The sequence below is a fragment of the Sander vitreus genome, chromosome 24, assembly GCF_031162955.1.
Source record: "Sander vitreus isolate 19-12246 chromosome 24, sanVit1, whole genome shotgun sequence".
NCBI classification, from domain to species: domain Eukaryota; kingdom Metazoa; phylum Chordata; class Actinopteri; order Perciformes; family Percidae; genus Sander; species Sander vitreus.
In genome coordinates, this window is record NC_135878.1 from 12,789,245 (window position 1) to 12,814,802 (window position 25,558).

Sequence of the window (25,558 nt, forward strand, 5' to 3'; positions counted from 1 at the left end):
ATCCATTTCGCCGTCGGTCACTTTCTTTTTTCGAATTTTAGTCCTTCTGCTAAGCGTGTAGGTATTTTCTTAGCAGTGCAATCACTGACTGACTTCTTCGGGTTTTCAGCCATGCCTTCACCTGTTGCAGCAGTGCAAAGCTGAACGTTGCTGTATCCTTTCTCAGGGTTGAGGTACAACGCATCACTTGAGCTGCTGCGCGCAGCGACACCATTTTATTAACATAGCGATACTGAAAAAGTAGTTTTGTAGAGCTGATAGGCCTAATTATCTTTTCATTAACTCATGTGGCAAGGGCTTGTATAGAGGGCTTTAAATTAAACGGGTGACATTGTAAAGTTACTAGCCCATTTGGCCGGTGGTGAACGAAGTGTCTGTTTGAATCAGCCGGCTGCAGAAATCAGGGGTCAGTGTTGCCAGATTACTCACCAAGAAAATTTGGGCAGTTTTCTGTAGGTATTAAAAAACCAAAACAAAAAACGTGGAGATATTTTTCGGGAGTTAAGAAACCAGAAGCGCTAAAGAGGAAGGTTGCAGACACGGGACAATAAAGAGTTTGTACTAAAAGAGCAAGCAGCAGGAACTGAGCATTTCCAGAGTGGCACAGACTCAGAGGGTAGACTCTGAAGATGAGATTTGATAATGTTACATGATCTTTATCTTCTGTTCAGTTTGGGCATATGCACAGTCCGTGTGCATTAGGTGCACCACGGTAGCGAGGCTAACAATAGCCATGTTAGCTCAGGCTAGCTCCTAATATTAAATTTGAGTACATCGGCAAGGATATATGAAATTACTTCACTGTTTTCTGCCTACCACTTCCAACTTTAAAGGTACTTTATTGTCACATACATCTAGCGAAATTCATTCTCTGCATTTAACCCAACCCTCTAGGGAGCAGTGGGCAGCCATTTACAGTACCCGGGGACCAACTCCAGATCTGAGCCAGTGCCTTGATCAAGGACACTGACTGCAGAACCTACTACATGTTTTTTGATGGTGGGGGAAACTGGCGCACCCGGAGGAAACCCACGCAAACATGGGGAGAACATACAAACTCCACACAGAAGGGCACAGAACAACCTGCATTCGAACCCAGAACCTTTTTTGCTGTGAGGCCACAGTGCTAACCATTGGGCCACCATGCTGCAACTTTAAAGAGTGTACCAGAGGAACATGCATGCTACTCCGACAACCAGTGTTGTATTGAACTCTGTTTCCCCATCAAGATCTGTTCCCCCCCCCTTACCTAAACCTGCACTAAACCCTAACCCTAACTATGCAGCGCTGTGGAGATAGGTCCGGCAAGCAAAACTACCCTAACTACAAAACAGGGGGAATAGACTGTGACACATCCCCTGCCACTAATTGGTGTCATGGAAGTGAACAGAGCGCTTTGCCGTGGCCTCTTTGTGGCTGGCGATGATGATAAGGTAAGCTTCCATGATCTCCTAAACCCAGTGGCATGTTTGCTCCTCCTTGGCTCGAAACATAATAGGCTTGAGCTCTTAATACAGCTGCAATCATGTAATGTTTGAAAGGAGTTAGAGGGTGATACCTGTTAAATTCATAATCTTGGAAAAATAAGAGATTTTAATCTCAATGTGACCTCCTAGTTAAAGGTTATATATACTAATTATCCTTGATTTGTTTTTTTCAGGTGGATGCATACTACATTGTGTCACACTTGGCCCCAACGATGAGGGATATCGGTACACAGAAGCATACAAGAGACACACAAATTCTAAATGACTTCCAGGATATCCTAATAGAGCTGGAGGGTAAGTGTTGTTTACTCCATAAAATTAAACTGGGAGATTCTGTCTTTCCTGAGATTTGTAGTCAAATTCTTCAAAGAAGGGGGTGTAAGTGTGCTTTAGCAAAGCTCTCATACACTCTCTATTTTCTTACTTTTTAAAATGATTGTTATTGGTTCTCAGTTGTTGAAAATTTGGGAGGGACAGATTCAATTATTAGCAGTTCAAAGATATTTTATCAATATTAATAAAGTTAGGAATATTGATATCTTCATCAAATTGACAAATAATAGACGGGGCACCAACCTGGAGCCAATAACTGAACAGTGATACATTCTCAAAAGGTGGCAAATATTAATAAAATTGAAGCATAAACGGTGAAGGAGTGAAATCCAGGGGCCATCGGAGGAGTTTTGGGATCTTTAATCAAAAAAGACCTGACCCTACCTTCACCAGCAATACATTTTGGATGACCCTCCAAAATGATATGGAAAAGGGATCACCCTCCAACTATTTATTGACGCATTCTGTACTAGTTTGCGCTCGGCAAAAATATACAGATACCCTTTTTTTTTTTTTTTACAGCCATGACATATGTGATTAAACCTCTGCATTCTCATCTTATGCATCCCACTCCTCTGTTATGGTGTGGTGGCCATTTCAGTAGATTTACTCACTAACATTGTTGTGGAAACACAATTAGCATGGAAACTAAATGCACACTTACTGCATTACTTCAAATGCTAAGTTACTCATCTAGTAAACAAGTATTCACATGAAATAAAACAATAAAATATTGAGACCATTCAGCAAAGGACACTGGGAAATATCAAATTCAACACTGGTTGCTATGGGCTCGTCACCAGGCTTCCTCAGTCATTGTATATTTTAGCATATAGGTAAAGCTGCCCAAGCTGAACATTATCCAAAACTCCATTTCTCAATTTGGGGGCTTGCATGCTACCACTCGTTCCTTCTCAAATGCCTTGAAAAGGCTGTTGTTTGCACAATTTCACAAATAATCACTGGAACCGAAAGGATATTTGAGTCGGCTGCAGCCTGGAGACCTCCCGTCTCATGCATTCCCTCCCCGGCTGGTTCAGTCTGCGAGCTTCGACTGCACCCGCACCGGCAAAATAAAAGCGTTTTCGTACTTCGGTGTTTTGGATGTTTTTGAACTAAACGAACAAAAAAAGGTATGGCAATCATGCTAATGAATAAAATAATTTTTTTCATCAGATGTCTTAGTTACAACACGATGGAGCTAGCAAAGCAGTTTTGTGTTTATATGTGCGAGTGGGATTTATTCAGTTTGGGAAATCCCACGGTCTCTAAAGCTACAGCTCAAATTGTCTGGCTGACTAAACAGGGAGGGACCAATCTGCTAGCGATAGGGGCCGAGTTTGAGAGAGCTACATGGAGCTACATGGATAAATATGCACCAAACAAGCCACTTTGAAATTTTGCTGTTCTCATGAATACAAAAGTTTGGTGACCCTCCCCCTAGACTAAAAAAAATGGGATGACCCTCCTCTCAACAAAGAATAAAAAGGCATGACCCTCCCCTATTTTCCTCCGGTGGTCCATTCCATAAATACTGAACGGTCCCTTATTAAACGTAAAACAGCAGTTGTAGTTTCTCCAGCCTGCTGTCTGACCGCTCTGTAAAGGGCGTTCAGGGGCGCTGCTGAAGGATAGAAGAGAAAAAAAACACAGTTAAGATGAACAAACCGACTACACTACAATTACATTTTACCTTAACATGGTCTGTTATTAAAGGCCCGAACAGATTCTAGTCTATTAAACGAATTGGCATCCACAGTGATTCAGTATTTCAGCTTCATGTTGGCTTTACAACCAGTTCCCAGTGTTATTCCCATTATCAACCACCGAAAATAAAGCGGGGGACGGGACAGGAGCAGAGAAGCTTTAAACGGACCTTCAAATAGACCTTGTGAAATGAAGTGAGGTAGATGAACACCAATTCTGCTGATGTTAAACACACAAGTTTGAATATAATGCCGTCAGTTGAAAGCGGAACGAAAAGCGCACGCACCTCCACTGTCGGAACTTAAACAGTGTGACACCCAGCGGAAGTAAACAAACACAACACGCCCGTAGCGTTAGCTGCATGCTCGTGTTGAGTGAGCTAGAAGAGACTGTATTGTAGTCGTAGTGCAGATCATTCTATCAGCTGTAATTAAGCAACAATGTCTCCAGTCGGGTGTTTGAGAGACTTTGTCAACCAGCGACTAACTGCAGCTGCTGAAGAAATATTCAGAGTTTAAAAAAACAAAAACAAAACAAACTATCGTGGAGTACGACGAGGAGATCCGTCGTCAGCGCAGACTGTTGGATATCGTTTGGAAACACCACAACACACACAGGATAGGTGTGTATGCACTTTATTATTTTAATTATGCTTACAATAAGGTGACCAGAATTTCTGCTCAGAAGCATAAATACCTCCAAAAAAGGTAAAGTTTTTAGCTTTGTAAAACTTAAAACGGGGACACTGCCCCAGGGGCGTCACAACACAGAACATTTAGTCTATTTTAACGTTTAAATGCATCAATCTGGTGCACTTTGAAGAGAAATTCAGAGGTAAGACTTGATTATTCTTATCTATGGATGGAAATACTGTATTTGTGCTGTAGCCTGAACTATTTTGCACTTCAGGATTTTAACCATGCACACACAGGTTGAATAGTTTTTTTCTTCATATTTTTGCATTAATGTCACTAGGAAGCATACCAGTATTAATATATATTCATATTTGTAAGTGGAATATATATATAAGTAAGTGGGATTGTGGGAAGTGAATTTCACAACACTACTAATCCATAAAATCATATGAATACTCTTTAAATTGAATGTGTAATTTATTGCTGCCTTAACTCTCATCAGTTCCTGGCAGGGAGTGAAGCAGAATGACCGTAGGCTATGTACGCTGCTCAAGCAAACGCTGTTTGTTGTGGCTATCATAGCAACGTTATCCGTTTTTTTTGTACTGCGCAGAACTTGGCCGTTGGCTGTGGTCCCTGCAGTGTGTTAGAAGTGCTATTTTTTTTGGCCAAGACTACCGGCGCCGAGTGTCAACGTGAGGCGACACCACAGCCTGCCGTCGTCGCCACTAGGCCTTTACGGGGGCTGCCATCTTCCTCTATTCCGACTCATTGACAACGCTATGCAAATCGACCTCTCTTTATAATCGATAACGTCGATGAATCGTCCCAGCCCTAATTTGTAGTTAACTGCAAAACCACACGCAGACAGTGCTTGCTGCAACATAACACGACGAGCCGAAAGCTGCAGCTCTGAGACACTTGCTAATGTGCTCCAGTAACAAAACAAATCAAAACTAAATCGTGACGTTCATGGGAGCTACTGGCCACCGCATCTGAAAATAAACGGCAACTGTGAAAATACCCTAATGTTATGTTATTTGCACGGGTGCTCCTAACTATATGTAATGGTCAAACTGTCGAGCCCTGTACACTTCATTCTGTTTGTCAAAGAGGGAGGAAGGCCTGTCGCGATAGTCAATAAATCAATTAATCACACGATTAAAAAAAAAATGAGGTCGATAATTTTTCCGGCCGCGATAATTGCATTTTGCATGCTTGTTTGTTTTCCTCGTCTCTCTCTCTCTCTCTCTCTCTCTCTCTCTCTCTCTCTCTCTCTCTCTCTCTCTCTCTCTCTATACCAAAGAGACTGAATGACCACTCTTGGTTCCTTAGCGTAACGAGGAGTGAACCCTCTTGTCACATGGTCTTAGTGTTTTGGGAGACGGGACTCCTGGCGGAGACAGAGAAAATGCTAGTTGAGAGAGCAGGGTTTCCCGCAGCACTTTGCAGTTAAGGCTCCATCAAAAAAATGGGGGGGCCGGCTCGGACATACACCCCGCTGTGGACTGGTCAGTCTCGAAAGCGGTTTCAGGAAAGTGGCTGCATGTGTCCGACAATGCACATAACATTAACACCGGTACAAGCCTACAGCTGTCCGTTGTCAGTGTGTTAGAGACTCCCGGACGGTGAACTGAGACTCCGTTCCCTGCTTGTCGGTCAACGATTAATGATTGGTTATTTAATTTCACTGTGCTTTCATTTGGAAGGCTGGCTGCCAAAAATCGCCACTGAGCTAAACGCTAGCTGTCAGTAAACATAAGTGATTTGGGGGTGTGTGTGTGTGTGTGTGTGTGAAGTAGCTGCACCTTCACCAAAATGAAGACTAATGCTACGTGCTACATTGTGCACAGCTGTCAGTTTTCAGAAAAGTGTTTGTTTACATGTACCCGTGTACATATGCCGTAAAGAGCATGACCAACCTGTAGGTGGCAGTGTAACACGAAGCTCAAGCCCACGTTAGACAATCAGAATCCCGAAAATAGCAACAACCGCAACGAATCACTTCCTCTTTCTCTCTCTCTCTCTCTCGGCTGCCTAAACCTCCGTTTGTATCAGTTTACGTGCAAACATGCAAACGAAGATCTCTAAAATATCCACTCTGGCTGGAGTTTTTAGAAAGACTCGTTTTCAGAGGCGACTTCTCCGTTTGCGTGTAAACCACGCGTACAAACCAAGGGAAATGTCTCCGGTTTTCAAAATAACCATGTACGTGTGAACGGGGCCTAAAAAACTATTACTACTACTATTTTGGTACAAACATTTACTCGCCATGTGGCAGATAGCCATATAGATAGATATCATTTATTAATTGTATATTATTTCAATTTAATATTCAGTGTTTAATAAATAATTGTTAAAGGTAGTAGAGTCGGTAGTCGCACACTCGAGGAATGCTGCAAACATTTGACAGCCAGTACAAATTCCACAACAGGCAATTCCACAACTGTAGAACAGCGTGAAATACGACACACTAAAGGAGATCAAAGACATATTGTGGATTATTTAAAATGTCTTCCAGTTCCAGTGTTAAATATTCTTTAGAAATTAAAGTTTATTGATCTTTGAAAAGGTGTACCTGCATTACTATGCCATTATCATTATATTAGATGAAAATGGTCTCAGAACTACAATATTATTGTTTATCGCAATAATTTCTGGGACAATTTATCGTCCAGCAAAATTTGTTATCGTGACAGGCCTAGAGGGAGGGCCAGATCGATCAATATGCATATTGTTGTTTAACATATCAACAGAGTTATGGCTTCTTATAACTTATGACATCTGAGAAAATGTATTGATCGCCTCAGCAATTTTTTTTTTGTTTTTTTTATCCGCATCCCAAAACCGCAGAAATCGAAACGGCTTCAGAAACAAATACCTGCTTAGTGAAATCTGAAAGATTTAGTTTCGGTGTGAAGAGGCTCAGAGAGATGGACAGGTTTGAATTGTTCACGTTTGGACTTAAAAGACATTGACACTCTTCACCTTTTTTGTAAAGTCCATGTTTTTTTTCTCAAATACAGACTGGAGAGAACTGTCCTCAGACGGACGTTTGATTTTACGTATATAGAGAGTTTGGCAGTTTGCAGAGGAAAGTTCCAGAAGTCACACAAACATGGACTCGATCTACAGTGACCACACGTACTCACACTGTTTCAACCATCGAGGTAAGCTGATGATTGCTATTAGAGCTGCGTGATTATGTTTTTGCTGCGATATTGCTGTATGAAAAAATACTGTAATATTAACAAAATGGCATAAATAGCTTTAGTTGGAAATAGTGAATCATTCTCAAATTACAGCAGAAATTTCATTTTTTTCTTATGTGAACCATCCTTTCTTAAACTTTCATACTTTACAAAGACAAAAGCAAGTGAGCACTGTGACTAGTGCTGGGCGGTATGGCCAAAAATTTGGATCACGGTATTTTTTTAAGATTCTGGAGGTTTTACAGTATATCACGGTATTTTATTTCTTTTGCATGACTGGGCCTGTAGCAACCAAGGTTATTATAGTTTTGTACTTTGACTTTTTCTTTTCTATTCAGTTTAGTTAGTTTTTTAAAGCGGGTTTGGTAGTTTAGTTTTCATTTTTTGAACACACCTAAGGGCCGCCCCCAGGTCCTGGTTCGCCCGCTCGGTCTGCCCGTTGGTCTGAGGGTGGTAGCCTGACGATAAACTGATCGTGGCGCCGAGGGCTTGGCAGAAGTGAAAAAACAGAAATGATGGTAAGAAATAAAAAAATACTGTTAGTGTACAGTATAACAATACAATAGAATTTACAATTTTACAAAATATATACAAAAGAGGGAAGGAATAGTGCAATATCAGTCAATGTGTGTGTGAATACAATGACGCGTAATGAACCAAAGAAAGGAAATACTAATCTACAGAACAAATTGTATACTTACAAAATGTATTTTGAGTCACCATGATCCATGTTAAAAAGCATAAAACAAATTTTTGTTGGTCATTATGTAATGCAACCTTATTATTCCATTTTCTTTAAAAAAAAAAAAAAGCATCCTCATGTAGGTGTACCTACATGATGAGATATATGATATATATATATATATTATTTTTATTGTGACAAATCATAACAAGAGTTATCTCAGGACACTTACAGATAGAGTAGGACTAGATTGGGACACACTGATATAGATATAGAGAATTATGATTCATAATAATTATAGCAGTTTGTATATAGAACAGTGGCAATTACAGTAACAATAAAGATAATAGACAAATTTAGTTTCAAAAGAAGCTGGAGGCAGCAAAAAAAAAAAAAAACAGCTGGCTAAACTATTTAAAAATGGCGGGTTTGTTCAGGACACCCCCGTCTGTTGCTAGCAATGATGACGCAGTGATTCATGACGATTCTCTCCGACCAATCAGTAGTCTACAGGTTTTCACGTCACCTTTTGGTATCGCCTCAGCTCAGCTTGGAACCTCGACAGAGGTGATACTAAAAAAAGTACCTGTTGGCAGGTACCAGGTACTTTTTTTCATAATGGAAAACCAAAAAAGGCGAGTGGAGTCGAGCTGAGTCGAGCAGGTACCATGTAGTGGAAAAACGTCAATAGTGGCTTAAACGTCAAGCTCCTCTTCCATTGGGTGGGATTGGACCGGAGAAAGACAGGTTTTTCATAGGATTGGAGAAAGCTTAAAATCCTCACATGGATAACCACTCTCTGCACAGATTGGTATTTGTTAAGCAGACTAGGAAGACGTTGAAAAATGTCAACAACCTTGGCTTCTGAAAAAGAGTAGACAACAGCGGATCTCTTTCTAATATTTCTGACAGTTGATCTCTTACGATCAAAGTAGTTGGTTGAGCAGCCAGAAGAATGCTGAGGTAAAGCGGTTGGCAGCAGCATTCGAGCTGGTCCAGCACGGCGATTGGGGCACGACCAGCTATGCAGAAGTGAAACAGGAGGAGCTACAGACGTGCTTTCCGCTCCTCCAAAACCGAGAAACTATTTCCCAGTTGAATGGCTCAGAAAATGCGGTTATCGGTCAGAAAATGTACCGCCTCACTTTCTTCCGGCAGACAATTTGTCAACCAGCAGAACATTAGCCTAAGCATTTGCCGTGGCTACCATGCAATGGAGGAGGGCCTCAACCTTTCTGATCTGTTGCAGAAGAGTTTTCCTACCTTCCAGCATAGTAAATTTCTGACAGACTGACACAACTTTTACCGCCGGTTGGAGAGCAAAGTGGAGGCATCTTTTAAAAGTCAGCAACGAGGCAAGGGCTTAGTATTAAATGATGGACTTTGGGGATCGGCGGTAAAGCAGATGAGGTCATTACAAACCTGTGTCCTTATTGGAATCAATTTAGTAAAGTAATTTTTAAGATTCACATTAATGGCTGTTTGTGTTTCAGCTTTACCTTCAGATGTCCAGAAAGTGACTGTTGGTGAAGAACATCCGCATGAGTGGAGCCCCAGTCTGGACCAGGAGGACACAAACCCCCCACACATTAAAGAGGAACAGGAGGAACTCCGGCTCAGTCAGGGACGGAGAGCAGCTTCAAGGGCTGAAGGAGGCTGATATCACCAAGTTCCCATTCACTCTTCTCCATGTAAAGAGTGAAGATAATAAAGAGAAACCACAGTTCTTACAGCTTCATCAAAGACAAACTGTAGAGATGAAAACAGAAGCCGATGGAGAGGACTGTGGAGGATCAGAACAAGCAGGAAACGCGCATCCATATACCCATTTACAACCAGATACTGATGACAAGACGGGACACTGTTCTGAAGCTGAGACTGATGACAGTAACGATTGGAAGGAGACCAGGGTACCTCATTCAGGTACGAACTCTCTGAATAATATTGAAGACCCTGTCAGTGATTCCAGACGTAGTGCTGTTGAGAAACCATTTAGCTGCTCGGAGTGTGGGAAAAGATTTGAACGCAAGGGACATCTGAAGACACACATGAGAACCCACAGAAGAGGGAAACAATTGAACTGCTCAGTCTGTAAGAAAGCTTTTAAACACCGTGGAAATTTACAGCAACACGTGGAAACCCACACAGGACCGAAACCATTTAGCTGCTCAGTCTGTAAAAAAGCGTTTACAGTGTGTGACAGTTTAAATAAACATATGCTAATCCACAAAGGAAATAAAGTTATATTAGAGAGTGGACATTTACACAATCGCATGAGGACCCACAAAGGAGATAACCCTTTCAGCTGCAGTATCTGTGACAAAATGTTCAGCAGGCCTCGTCAGCTCAGTAAACATAAATGTGTTGGTAAGATGGAAACAGAAGCTGATGGAGAGGACTGTGGAGGGTCAGAACCTGCCAGGAACACACATCAAGATACACTATTACAACCAGATACTGATGACAAGACGCGACAGTTTTCTGAACCTGAGACTGATGACAGTAATAATTGGAAGCAGACCAGAGAACCTCAGTCAGGTTTAAACTCTTTGAATAGCAATGAAGTCCCTGTCAGTGATTCCAGATGTAGTGCTGGTGAGAAACCATTTAGCTGCTCGGAGTGTGGGAAAAGATTTGACCGCAAGATACATCTGAAGTTACACATGAGAATCCACACAAGAACTAATATACCAGTTAGCTGCTCCATCTGTAAGAAAGTTTTTACAGCCAGGGGACAATTTTACAAACACATGAGAAACCACAGAAGAGAGAAACCATTTAGCTGCTCAGTCTGTAAGAAAGCTTTTAGACAGCGTGGAAATTTACAGGAACACATGAGAACCCACACAGGAGAGAAACCGTTTAGCTGCTCAGTCTGTAAAGAAGCTTTTGCAATGCGTTACAGTTTGTATAAACACATGGCAATCCACAAAGAAAAGCAATCTTTATTAGAGAGTGGACACATGAGAACCCACATAGCAGAGAACCCTTTCAGCTGCAGTAATTGTGACAAAATGTTCAGCAGGCCACGTCAGCTCAGAAAACACAAATGTGTTGGTAAGATGGAAACAGAAGCTGATGGAGAGGACTGTGGAGGACCAGAAACAACCAGGAACACATATCAAGATACACATTTACGACCAGATACTGATGCCAAGACTGGAGACTCATCTGAACCTGAGACTGATGACAGTGAGGATTGGAAGGAGACCAGAGAAGCTCAGTCAGGTGTCAACTCTCTGATTAATGATGAAGTCCCTGTCAGTGATCCCAGATGTAGTGCTGGTGAGAAACCATTTAGCTGCTCTGAGTGTGGGAAAATATTTGGCCGCAAGATAAATCTCAAGTTACACATGACAACCCATACAAGAGAGAAACCATTTAGCTGCTCAGTCTGTATGAAAGCTTTTACAATGAGTAGAAGCTTAAAGTATCACATGACAACCCACACAGGAGAGAAACCATTTAGCTGCTCAATCTGTAAGAGAGCTTTCAAAGGGATTGGACGTTTGGTAACTCACATTAGAACCCACACAGGAAAGAAACTATATAGCTGCTCGGTCTGTGAAAAATCATTTACGCGGAGTGGATATTTAAAGAGACACATACAAATGCACACATGGGAAGGGAATCTGTTTAGCTGCTTAGTCTGTGAAGAAGCTTTTACACTGAGAGGAAATTTAAAGACGCACATGCAAATTCACACGCGGGAAGGAATTCATTTAGTTGCTCACTCTGTATGAGAGCTTTTACAGTGCAGGGGCATTAAAGAGAGAGAAGAGAATCCATTTAAGCACCATTGTGTTCATATCAATCCAGGCTAAAGTCAGATATTAATAATGCATGCATGTTGCTTCCTTTAAATTTCAGTAAACTTTCAATAAATGAACAATGATTTGGTGGGCCCCCCCTGCAATAACTCTGAGGACCCCCTAGGGGCTTCTACTCCCTGTTGAAGACCTTTTGGTCTAGCATGTAACTAACATTCGCTTTCCTAACCTGGTACCTTAACTTACACATTCATTTTAAACATTCAGACACAGACACTTTAAAAGTAAGCAAACCTCCTGTCTTACAGCCTTTGATTTGACTCGGACATAGAACCTTCTGTGAGGAGACTCAAGTCTCCCTTTTAATTGTTCTCTGTGCAATCCAAACCATGTTGCCTCAACAAGGAAGCATCCATTTTCTTTTAATCCAATGCACTGCTCCCCATGCGGTCATAGCTCCGCCATCTTTTATTAGCAGGGTACGATTTGTGAATAAAGCAGAGGGGGCAAATCGTGTGTTAGTTTCTACAACTAAAACCGCACAGATATCCTTTTCCTACTGTCAGCTTAGTTTATTTAGTTGAGTTAGATATTGTGTTTTTTTTGTTTTTTTTTTTGCTTTATTATTTTTTTTGAATAAACGCTATGGAAAATACATGTCTATGTAACTTTGTACAAAGGTGAATTTTGCCTACCTGTTCTGTGACAAGAACTCCAAATTCTTTGAACTTTTGATAGTTATCTGTATGTTAATTTTGGTTGTAGTTATGAATTTCATTATGAGTTTCAAATTGGTAGTTTTATTATTCTTTGATGGTCATTCATTACTTTTTTATATCCATTTTAATACCTTGACCCCTACATAGTTGGTACATCTGGCTGAGGCCCGGTTCCCAACATTGCTTTTATCAACTTCAGTCTCACTTTAAATGTGTTAGAATAGCTAGTTCTAGAAGTAATACGTTAAAATGATTTCTGTTAATGTTCCTTTCATCTAATAAGGTTACGTACAGTTTCAACAAGATCTGACGTGAGAACAGCGCATTTTGTGCTTGGTTAAAGCCCGTTGAAACAAATGTGACCAAATGGACCTAAAAATACTCAAATGAGGAACTTTGGGTATAAAGGCATAAAGCTGCTGTAAAGGGTCACCAGCGCACGCCTGCCATCCCCCAATATTGTTCTGTATTCATCAGCAGAATCCGGCCCCAGCGTAACTCACTCTGCATTAACAACCTTAACTCCTGCAACTTTGGCTGGACAGTGTTTGGATCTACAGCAACATTAAATCTAAAGGGGAACTAGACTTTGCACGTTTGATTTTTTTAATATTTTATCATAAAAAAACATTGTATGCATAATTACAAATATCCAGTAGTACAATAATTTAAACATACAGTGGTGCTCATAAGTTTATGAACCCATGCTATAGTTGACTAACGAGGAATAAAAAAATCATCTTTTGGAAATTGATCTTAATGCCTTAATTAAAAAAAAATAGGAAAACTCCAACCTTTAAGGATACCAATTTTCTTTGTTAATGAATAATATATTGTAAATAAATAAATGTTCATCCTTAAAATACAGGGGGCATAAGTATACACACCCCTATGTTAAATTCCCATAGAGGCAGGCAGATCTTTATTTTTAAAGGCCAGTTATTTCATGGATCCAGGATACGATACATCCTGACAAAGAGATGATGGATGATTTTATGGAAAGTACCCCATGCCAATCTCTAGGTATGGTGAAGGGTATGTGATGGTGTGGGGTTATTTTAATTCCGAAGGCCAAGGGAACTTTATCTTTGGTTTGAAATATGATAGTGTTTTATTTACAGATATTGCTATAGAAAATGGAATCTCCCATAATACTTTGATGGCTTGAACACCCCCCAACCCTGTGGTTTTGCGGCTACCTCTCTACGTCTGACCCTCAAGCCACCCCAAAACTTGTGTTCCCTGACCGGGAATCGAACCCGGGCTACGGCAGTGTGAGCACCGAACCCTAAACGCTACACCACCAGGGAATCAATCAAATCAACTGTGATGGATAAGTTGGACTCAAAATCCAAGGGGGACTCCCCATACTGGTTAAAACTGCACTCACAGCAATGGTAAAGTAATTAAGGCATTGGACTTGAAATCCAATGGTGTCACCTTATCACTTGACAGCCGGGTAGATGCTCTGTAGGTTATGTGTGCCCCTCCCCACTCCGCTGGAGTGGTTTTTGATCCGAAAATTATTGCGAGTGCTGTGGAAACCGTTGCTATGATACAACAAAAAATCGGATCAGCAGGAAAGCCCAGAGCATACGATCCATCTGCTTCACTTCCTGCCAAGGCAGCAGCGTAAGACATTAGACTCAAAATCCATTGGGGTTTCCACGCAGGTTTTAACCCTGCTTGCAGCAATTGAAGCCCTAGCAGTTTGCTTCGCCCAGCAGTTTTCCTTAGATTAGGGTGGCACCTAAATCATGGTTGCAGCTGTGGCCATGGTCCTGCTCCACGCCCTGCTATGCCCTGCTACGCTCTGCAGTGCCCTGCTATGCCCTGCAGTGCACTTCTACACCCTGAAATGCCCTACAGTGCTCTGCTATGCCATGAACTACTACAACTACTATTTCTAGTCATAGTTCCATTATCTTTATTGTGACTATTATTGCCACTGTTCATAATGTATGTCAAAATAAAGTGATCAAAACGTCATAGTATACGTCGAAAAAAGTGATAAAAATGTCATAGTATAGTATGTCAATAAATGCGTAAAAAATACACATTAAGCTGCGAGCGTTAGCTCGGTAACGTAGCGATCAGCCGGTGATTGTCAGCCAGTATACAAGCCAAATACAAGCAATAATAAATACAATCACATTCGTTTTGATGAAAATATCTAGAACCAAGCAGGAACGTATTTTTTTTCACAGGCGACAATAGGTGGCGGGAATGCTCTGCCTGCAATTCACAATTTCATAGTATATAATGTAAAAAAAGTCATAGTATGTCGAAAAAAGTGAAGTCACAGTATAGCACGTTGAAAAAAAGTAATAGAAAATAGTACAGTATTTCGAAAAAGTATAAAAAAGTCGTATAGCATGTTGAAAAAAGTCATAGTCGAAAAAAAAGTGAAAGGTTATAGTATAGGATGTCGACAAAACTCAGTCTAGTATGTTGAAAAAAAAAGATATAAAAGTCATAGTATATAGTATGTCGAAAATGAGTGATAAAAAAATGTCATAGTATAGTATGTCGAAAAAGTGACAGTATTTTATGTTGAAAAAAAGTGAAAAAGTTAAAGTGTAGCATGTCAACAAAAGTCATAGTTTAATATAAAAGGAAAAAAGTGATAGTATAGCATGTTGAAAAAGTCATAGTATTGTATGTCGGAAAAAGTAGTAGTAGTTCAGTATGTTGAAAAAAGGCATTGTATGTATGGTGAAAATAGTGATAAAAAAGTCATAGTATAGTATGTCTAAAAAAAGTCATAGTGTAGTATGTTCCAATCATTCTCTTATCACTCTAAGCTATCTGACCTGACAAAAACATCCAGGTTTTTTGGCATATTTGTCTCTTTAACCTAGTATACTGGACCTCAAAACGTAATGACATGTATAAAAATCGGACGCTCAACCGTCTGTCTTGCGATCTTTCCCTTATCGCCCTAAGCTATCTGACCTGACAAATAATTGATGTTTTGGGCATATTGGTCTCTTGCACTTGTATGTTGGACCAGAGTTTGTTTTCGTAAAAAAATCATGTTATAGTATGTCAAAAAAATTCATAACATGTCGAAAAAAAGTGAAAAAGTTATAGAATAGCAAGGCGAAAAAAAAATTCATAGTACAGTAGGTCGAAAAAAGTCATAGTATAGTACGCCGAAAAAGGTCATAGTATAGTATTCCGAAAAAGGTTATATTGTAGTATGTTGGAAACTGTGACACTCAGAGAGTTTTTGTTAGCCGAAAGAAAATATCAGTAGAAAACTGCACTTAAAAATGCAACTGTAGTTCTTTTTTTTTTAGTGCTGCCTTTTGTATTCAATTCAATGTTCAATTTGTTCAATAAAAGAAATTATTTCCTTTGATTTGTTTCAAATTCAACAAGCAGTTTGTTGTGTTTTAGCAGAAGTCAAATCCTCATTAATGTAGTGTTTCTGTGTAAAGTTAATATGCCAGGGTCCTCCTTGTTAAATTTGTTTTCTCTGCAACAACAAGGTGCTGCTGGGATTTGAACCCAGGATCTCCTGTTTACTAGACAGGCACTTTAACCAACTAAGCCACAGCACCTCCATGTGTACTGCTGTAATATTAAAACTCTACCACTCACTGTCACTGGGTGTTTGCTTTATTCTAGGTTCTTTTGGATCAAATATCTAAAGATATGACTGGAATATTTTTTCTTCTTGAATGTGCTCAGAAATATGGGAAATATTGGATAGGATAGAACAACACAATGTTATTTTGCTAAACAAAACATCACATTCATTATTAATTTCACTTGTTTTGATTTTCAACAAATTGTGTCTCCAAATACAATACACATTTTCTATAAGCTCGCAATTTGGATGGTCATCATGGAAACAGTAATTGGCCATGTGACAAGGGCTGGGAAGATTTTTTTTTTTTTTTCTTCACAGAACCGTATAAAAATAAACGATAAAGTTGCCTCAAACTTCGACGAAGAAAACCTTGCTGTACACAGTTTTAAGATGACAGGAAACCGAGAAACAGAACAGAAATAACGTGCAACACACAATTTATGTTGTACAACAAGTGCTACAACAACAAGCGGGTATGTTTCTACTTCTGAACTGGCCTCAAAAGGTTAACAAGGTACACAGCTGCCTGCTCTTATCTCTGGCTCTCCGAAGCCCTGGGCAAGGTTGTAGACAATTACCTTATATTGATGGTTCATAAAATGTACCTGAATTCATAAATATGAAGCACATTACTGCAGACAGTCCAGTAAAACTTACACTGCAACGTCTGCTATAATAGTGTGTTATGTATTATTATCAGCATGCCTATCGCAGCACGTAATCATTCATCATTGATGCTCAAATCGTTATAGTTGTCATTCTTGATCTTGAAATTGTTCTTCTACTACTTGTGCTTAAAAGCTAAACATCGTACTCAAAGGCACAACCTGGTGGTGGAAGCCATACAACACATCTACAAACATTATTACTGCATAAAATACACTGAATCCTGGAAAAAAATGTTAGATCATCATCTTAAATCTGTTAAATGGAATAACATTGAATTATGCTCAAAAATAAATTGTGGGTCCCTGATAATCAATACCAAACACTTAGCAAAAGGAAACATTAAACATAAACAATCTTGTAAACATCAATTGCTCGCTCACACATAATAAAAATAATAATAATAATAACTTAGACAATATCTGGCATGATGGCTCAGAGGAAATTACTATTAATTAGTTAATTGTTTATATTTGTTCCAATTGAGTGTAGACATACACACCAATATGTGATTATGCGCTCAAGACGATCTGAGGGGAATTTGAGCGTGTTTACACTCTGTCCTACTTTGTGATGTAAAGTCAATATAGTAAAGTATATTATGTACTGAACCAAAAGTATATGTGACTCAAAAAGGCAATGGCTGGTTAAAAATATGCTTGGCTGGAGTATTTTCTTTCCTTTCTACCAGTCCCTAAAGTTTGTTTATTAATATATATGTATGTGTTTAAATTACTTTAATACTGGATATTTGCAAGATACATGTTTTATATGATAACATGTTCTCAAACACGTTGTGCAAAGTCTAGAGCACCTCCACTTTTAATGTTGCTGTGGATCCAAACACTGTCCAGAGGTAGCTTACCTGAGTTGCAGGAGTGAACGTTGTTAAAGTAGAGTGAGTTTTTGCTGGGGCCGGACTTTGGTGACGCTCCCAATGAATACAGAACATTGGGGGATGTCAGGCATTTGCTGGTGAATTTGTGAAACCCTTCTAGGGGGGTCCGGGGTCATGCTCCCCCAGAAGAAAATTTAAAATTTTCCATATTTTAAAGCATCAATCTAATGCATTTTGAGATGCATTTTTTGCCAACCACCAGTGTAATATTGCAGGATGCACTCATTAAAGTTAATTTGACTGGCAAAACAGTTAAAGTCCTTCTGACATTACACAATAAGTCACACTTTTTATAAACTAAAAAGTTTTGGATCAATTTTTACTTCTTCCAACCATATGTTAAATAAAGAGTCAATGTGGATTTACATATTGCAATAATATCATAATCCTACAATGAATCCTTGTGAAAACTAAACTTTACTACTTTGGCCAGGTCATCATCAAAAAAAGCTAATTAGTACATTCATGATTTTGTCCATGTTGATATTAGCTGCTTTATTTACATTTATTAAATACGTTGCATTGTTTATCTTTTCATATAGCTAGACGTCTAAACTCTGGGACGTAAATACCTGCCATGCTGATTCCAAACAGACAGCTTTGTCAAGGCAGTTTGGGCTTCAGATAGCTTTTACACAGTGGCCATCGTTAATGACAAATCATGTTCCGCTATGAACGTGCACACTCGTATTGTTTGTATCACGGTCGGTCAGTGAAGGCACAGTCACAGTCGCAACGGTAGCGGTCGTTGCCGGTAACGTACTCGTATGACAGAGTGCACGGACCGGAGCTTTGTGACTAGCAAGCACTGTCTTAGCGCAGCTGCCATACAGTGTCTTCCTTGAACATGAGCTGCAGAAGCAAGCACCCGGCTCCCTCAGTTTGAGGCACCGAGTGCTAAATGGCTTCCCGTCTCCACCCTTTTCCTCTTGTCCTCTATTCATGCCCAGCGCCATTTGTTTTAACTACTTTCTCAACTAAAGCTGCCTGTATCTACATGCTCCAAGTTTGATAAACTTTGCCTCCATTTTTTTTAGCCGCGTTACCACGGAGACCACACAGGCACTGCACTCTCACATTTCGCCAAAGACCCGCCCTACTTTGCATCTGATTGGCTAGAACTCGTTTCATTGGTAGGTGGAAGTTCGATGATTGGTTAAATCCACCGCATCAAAACAAATCCCATGTGGACTTTTTAATTTATTTATTTTTTCTAAAATAGTCATATGCCAGAAATCGGTCACCAGGCCCGAGTACTTAACCCCCCCCCCTTAAACATTTTCTCATCGAATCTACACGATTCATGTAGGTCACCTATTTTGGTTTCAAAACGGCGAATTTCACCGAAAAGTGAGTGATTTTCATGGCTGTATATTTTACACATGCGGCTGGCGTTGATAAGAGAGCTAAGCTGCATCGTTTTGAATGGAACTGAACGCTCCACTGTGAAGCTAGTGCTAAAGGGATCTCTGTTTGCCGAGTTCAGGCTGTACCGGACTCTTTTTACAATAAATTTGTACCTAAAAATGCATCAGAATGCAGGAATTGAAGTATTTTACGCTCAAAACTTACTGGGGGAGAACCCCCAGACCCACCCTGTTTAATGTGCCCCCCAAAGGCCCAGTCTTAGCCAGTAAAAACCCTGTTGACTGTGTAAAGTTTGGCCATTTTGCCTGTTTGTAATGTATTGGAATCTCCACCAGGTGGTAGTGTAACCGACTATATAATGGTGTGTGACTCAATGGGCCTTTGAACAAGAATCATAAATCAGTCTTGTTTCATACCCTTGTTGTATCAAAAATTTGTGCATATATGCCAGTTTTGGAATGGGAAAATTTGCTAATAATAGACTATTCTTAATTATTGCAATACTACAACAATTGCAAGTTAGTCTGTATCCTTGACGTTCCACTTCCGGGATTGCTTCGTTGATGCCAGAAAATTTGCCGGATTTCACTCATTTAGGCTGGATATCCATTGCCGTGGGCATCCTTTGTGTTGGCATTTTAAACTCCAGTTGATATATGACAGTTCCAAGGGGTTCCAAGATGGCAGCATGTCTCTCTGTGTGTGCGTGACTGAATGACTGATATTTGTTTGTTCATGGGATAATTGCCAACTGATCACTTTGTGAGCTTTCAAACAATACTACTACTCTAATGAAGAGTCGTATTTGTCATACTCAATGGTTGTTTATGACGAAAATCCGTATAGTTTAAGTCGGGACTGACATCCCCAGTGCTCTGTAGTCCTAGCAGTGCATTCTGAAAACGCACGGTATCCGTATAATCCCTGTCTGGAAAAGTGATTACGACCATCAAGCTGGTACGGAAATTTACCTGGAAACGGTTCCAGGCTTACTTCTTTGCCGTTTCTGGAGGATCTGTTTCATGCTGACTGGTCGGTGCCTGGAGCCTGTTCACCTGCTGGAGCTCGAGTGCAGATGTGTCGCTGATTTTGATGTGCCTGATCTCTTCATGATGAAGGGAAGTGCTTTTTTCTTGTTCTTACTGCTGGTTTTAAGATATAGCCGGATGTTTTAGAGGCTGCTGGTCTTGATTTTAAGTCTTTTACCCGCAGCATTGCTTCACTCGCCAGGCTTCCTGTTTACGAGTGATGACACGCCACATCATCGGTCGCCATGGAGAAACGGAAAACCCGTACTGGATTTCTTCCGTCGCTGCCCTGGACGCTGTTATATACTTAGGCCTGTTTCTTGGCTGCCCGGGTCCCATGTAATATTCTGTCTTTTCACGTCTGGATGGGGCAACGGGCAGGGAGAAAAAGAAGTGGTTGCTCCTTGCCTCTCTATGTTTTTATTTTTCTTTGTCCTTATTTATTACTGGGGGCACCTACCACTGTAATGGCTACTCCGGTCCAGTGCTCCCAATACCGTGTGATTCATACAAGGGCACATGCGTATCTTGCTGTTCACTTAATGTCGCATCATTCCCTCTGCCCCTCTGACACTGTTGACTTGGTCTGCCTGTCCAGTATCATGACGTTATGTGACAACTTTACCACTATCTCTTGTGTGCTCCAAGATTCCAATTTTGGACGGAAAAGCAATGAGCCGTACAAGAAATCAATTAAGCACAAATATTTAATTGTTTTATTGCTCTTGATGTCAGGGAATGTGCAGCCCAACCCAGGCCCAGACACCCCTATAAGTTTTAACACTCTGGCAGATTTTAAAGAAAGATCTGGTTTTGGTTTCTTTCATTTGATTGTACGCAGTCTTGTTCCTAAAATGGACATGTTGCGTATTTGGGCTCACTCTACAGATGCTGATGTATTTGTCTTGTCTGGAACCTGGTTAAGTAAATCTGTTTCAGATGAAGAAATCAATATTAGTGGTTATAATGTTTTTAGGACTCCATCCATCCATCCATCCATCTTCATCCGCTTATCCGGGGTCGGGTCGCGGGGGTAGCAGCTCCAGCAGGGGACCCCAAACTTCCCTTTCCCGGGCCACATTAACCAGCTCCGACTGGGGGATCCTGAGGCGTTCCCAGGCCAGGTTAGAGATATAATCCCTCCACCTAGTCCTGGGTCTCCCCCGAGGCCTCCTCCCAGCTGGACGTGCCTGGAACACCTCCCTAGGGAGGCGCCCAGGGGGCATCCTTACCAGATGCCCGAACCACCTCAACTGGCTCCTTTAGACGCAAAGGAGCAGCGGATCTACACCGAGCTCCTCACGGATAACTGAGCTTCTCACCCTATCTCTAAGGGAGACGCCAGCTACCCTCCTGAGGAAACCCATTTCGGCCGCTTGTACCCTGGATCTTGTTCTTTCGGTCATGACCCAGCCTTCATGACCATAGGTGAGGGTAGGAACAAAAACTGACCGGTAGATTGAGAGCTTTGCCTTCTGGCTCAGCTCTCTTTTCGTCACAACGGTGCGATAAATTGAATGTAATACCGCACCTGCTGTGCCGATTCTCCGACCAATCTCCCACTCCATTGTCCCCTCACTCGCGAACAAGACCCCAAGGTACTTGAACTCCTTCACTTGGGGTAAGGACTCATTCCCTACCTGGATAAGGCACTCCATCGGTTTCCTGCTGAGAACCATGGCCTCCGATTTAGAGGTGCTGATCCTCATCCCAGCCGCTTCACACTCGGCTGCGAACCGATCCAGTGAGTGCTGAAGGTCACAGGCCAATGATGCCATCAGGACCACATCATCTGCAAAAAGCAGCGACGAGATCCCCAGCCCACCGAACTGCAACCCCTCTCCACCCCGACTACGCCTCGATATCCTGTCCATAAATACTACAAACAGGATTGGTGACAAAGCGCAGCCCTGGCGGAGGCCAACTCTCACCTGAAACGAGTCCGACTTACTGCCGAGAACCCGGACACAGCTCTTGCTTTGGTCGTACAGAGATTGGATGGCCCTGAGGAGGGACCCCCTCACCCCGTACTCCCGCAGCACCTCCCACAGTATCTCCCGGGGCACCCGGTCATACGCCTTCTCCAGACCCACAAAACACATGTAGACTGGTTGGGCATACTCCCTGGCTCCCTCCAGGATCCTTGCGAGAGTAAAGATCTGGTCCGTTGTTCCACAACCAGGACGGAATCCGCATTGTTCCTCTTCAACCTGAGATTCGACTATCGACCGAACCCTCCTTTCCAGCACCTTGGAGTAGACTTTACCGGGGAGGCTGAGAAGTGTGATACCCCTGTAATTGGCACACACCCTCTGGTCCCCCTTTTTAAAAAGGGGAACCACCACCCCGGTCTGCCACTCCTTAGGCACCGTCCCAGACTTTCACGCAATGTTGAAGAGGCGTGTCAACCAAGACAACCCCTCCACACCCAGAGCTTTAAGCATTTCAGGACGGATCTCATCAATTCCTGGGGCTTTGCCACTGTGGAGTTGTTTAACTACCTCAGCAACCTCCACCAGGGAAATTGATGCCAATCCCCCCCTCATCCTCCAGCTCTGCCTCTACCATAGAGGGCGTATTAGTCGGATTTAGGAGTTCCTCAAAGTGCTCCTTCCACCGCCCTATTACCTCCTCAGTTGAGGTCAACAGCATCCCATCCTTACTGTACACAGCTTGGATGGTTCCCCGCTTCCCCCTCCTGAGGTGGCGAACGGTTTTCCAGAAGTACCTTGGTGCCGACCGAAAGTCCTTCTCCATGTCTTCTCCAAACTTCTCCCACACACGCTGCTTTGCCTCTTTCACGGCAGAGGCTGCAGCCCTTCGAGCCCCTACGGTACCTTGCAACTGCCTCCTGAGTCGTCTGGGATAACATATCCCGGAAAGACTCCTTCTTCAGTCGGACGGCTTCCCTGACCACCGGTGTCCACCACGGTGTTCGTGGGTTACCGCCCCTTGAGGCACCTAAGACCCTAAGACCACAGCTCCTCACCGCAGCTTCAGCAATGGAAACTTTGAACATTGTCCACTCGGGTTCAATGCCCCCCAGCCTCCACAGGGATGCACGAAAAGCTCCGCCCGGAGGTGTGAGTTGAAAGTCTGTCGGACAGGGGGCCTCCTCAGACGTTCCCAATTTACCCGCACTACCCGTTTGGGCTTACCAGGTCTGTCCAGAGTCTTCCCCCCACCCCCTGACCCAACTCACCACCAGATGGTGATCGGTTGACAGCTCCGCCCCTCTCTTCACCCAAGTGTCCAAAACATACGGCCTCAGATCAGATGAAACGATTATAAAATCGATCATTGACCTTTGGCCTAGGGTGCTCTGGTACCAAGTACACTTATGAGCATCCCTATGTTCGAACATGGTGTTCGTTATAGACAATCCATGACTAGCACAGAAGTCCAACAACAAACAACCACTCTGGTTTAGATCAGGGAGGCCGTTCCTCCCTATCACGCCTCTCCATGTGTCTCCATCATTACCCATGTGCGCGTTGAAGTCCCCCAGTAGAACTATGGAGTCCCTGACTGGAGCCCCATGCAGGACTCCACTCAAGGTCTCCAAGAAGGCCGAATACTCTGAACTCTTGTTTGGTGCATATGCACAAACAACAGTCAGAGTTTTCCCCCCCCACAACCCGCAGGCGTAGGGAGGCGACCCTCTCGTTCACCGGGTTAAACTCCAACGTAGCGGCGCTCAGCCGGGGGCTTGTGAGTATCCCCACACCCGCCCGGCGCCTCACACCCTGGGCAACTCCGGAGAAGAAAAGAGTCCAACCCCTATCCAGAAGTATGGTTCCAGAACCAGACTTGCGTAGAGGTAAGCCCCACCAGATCTAACCGGTAGCGCTCCACCTCCCGCACAAGTTCCGGCTCCTTCCCCCACAGAGAGGTGACATTCCACGTCCCCAGAGCCAGCCTCTGCTGCCCGGGTCTGGTCCGTCGAGGCCCCTGACCTTCACTGCCACCCATGTGGCAGTGCACCCGACACCGAACCCGAACTGACGCAACAGATGAATGTTTTATCCAACCCGTTGAAAAAGTAAAAGATAGTACAAAGTACATTTTCTATGATTTTGAAACGCGTTATCACAATGGTAAACATGATAAGACATTTGTCCAAAACTGACCATGTGTGGTAGCAGAGTTCTTCTGATGTACAATACAAAACTACAACAGAGCTGGATAGATTCATTCAGTTTCCTGCCTATGGCATTAGCCAAAACACCTGCTGCAATGGGTTTCTGTAATTTGATGAAGGGATATTTTCCACATGCGTTTAACACACTATAGAACGAGAAATACAATGGTCCTTATCCTGAACTTGCACACTACGGCTATGAGGGGATATCTGACGATGCTAAAAAAAACATTCATGGAATGGTATGACATGGTTCACAATGACACATTTGATTTTCGAAAAGAGATAAGCCGTTATTGTATTAATGATGTGTCCGTCTTGCGTAAAGCATGCACAACATAACACAACACAGGTCTCGGCCTCTTTGTATTTGCAACACTTGCATCCAGTTGTACGGGAGTTTTTAAAACATTATTTACCCCCAAAGACACTGTAGCTTTAACCTATGACGGGGCATACATAACACCGAATAAAACATATTCGAATGTATCCATGCAGTGGCTCCAGTATGTAGCACACACAGAAAACATTGAAATCAGACACGCCCTTAGCAACAACGGCAAAAAGTCCTTTGGTAAATGGTTCGTTGACGGTTACTGTGCATCTACAAATACTTGTCATGAATTTGCAGGTTGTTTCGGCTGTGAAAAATGCAAAGTTCAATCCGCGATCAATGCCCGCCTTAACAAATCCTATGGCGAGCTGTACAGAGTGTTCTTTGAAAGAATACATGTGCTAGAAACTGTGTATGGTCTAAATATCATAGTGATGTGGGAATGTCAGTGGCTGTCGATAATCCGACAATCACAGAGTTTATGGCTACATATGTCATAACAGAGCGTATCAATCCTAGAAACGCCCTCTTTGGTGGCCGCACGAACGCTATGAAGTTGTACCACAAAGCCGAAAATGATGAAAAAATTTTATCCAACTGTCCAAGCCAAAAAATGCTACCCCGTAGGGCACCCCCAGATCATACGCAAGGATTTTGATGATATAGAAAATTACTTTGGAATTGTGAAATGTACAGTGTCACCACCCAGAGGACTGTATCATCCTGTATTGCCATATCGGTGCAATGACAAGCTAATGTTCCCTCTGTGTGCAACATGTGCCAAGCAAATGAATCAGACATCAGTGTATCCCATACCCACAGTGAGAGACAATTGTCAGGTGAATGGGTATCATTTGAACTTCAAAAGGCTGTTGAAAAGGAGTACAGGATAGATAGCATCGACGAGATCTGGCATTTTCCTGAAAAGACAGACACATTATTTAACGATTATGTCAAGACTTTTCTTAAATGCAAACAAG

The 25,558-nt window shown here is 42.1% G+C and overlaps 1 long non-coding RNA gene and 1 other non-coding gene across 2 annotated transcripts; one reads left to right on the forward strand and one right to left on the reverse strand.

Moving 5' to 3' along the window:
• The first annotated feature begins 3,873 nt into the window (after window positions 1-3,873).
• On the forward strand, window positions 3,874-16,116 carry LOC144512839 (uncharacterized). Its single transcript, XR_013501045.1, has 3 exons — window positions 3,874-4,149; window positions 7,189-7,332; window positions 9,550-16,116. It is a non-coding gene; the product is annotated as an uncharacterized LOC144512839 (long non-coding RNA).
• On the reverse strand, window positions 16,038-16,111 carry trnat-agu (transfer RNA threonine (anticodon AGU)). The gene has a single exon. It is a non-coding gene; the product is annotated as a tRNA-Thr (tRNA).
• Window positions 16,117-25,558: the final 9,442 nt, after the last annotated feature.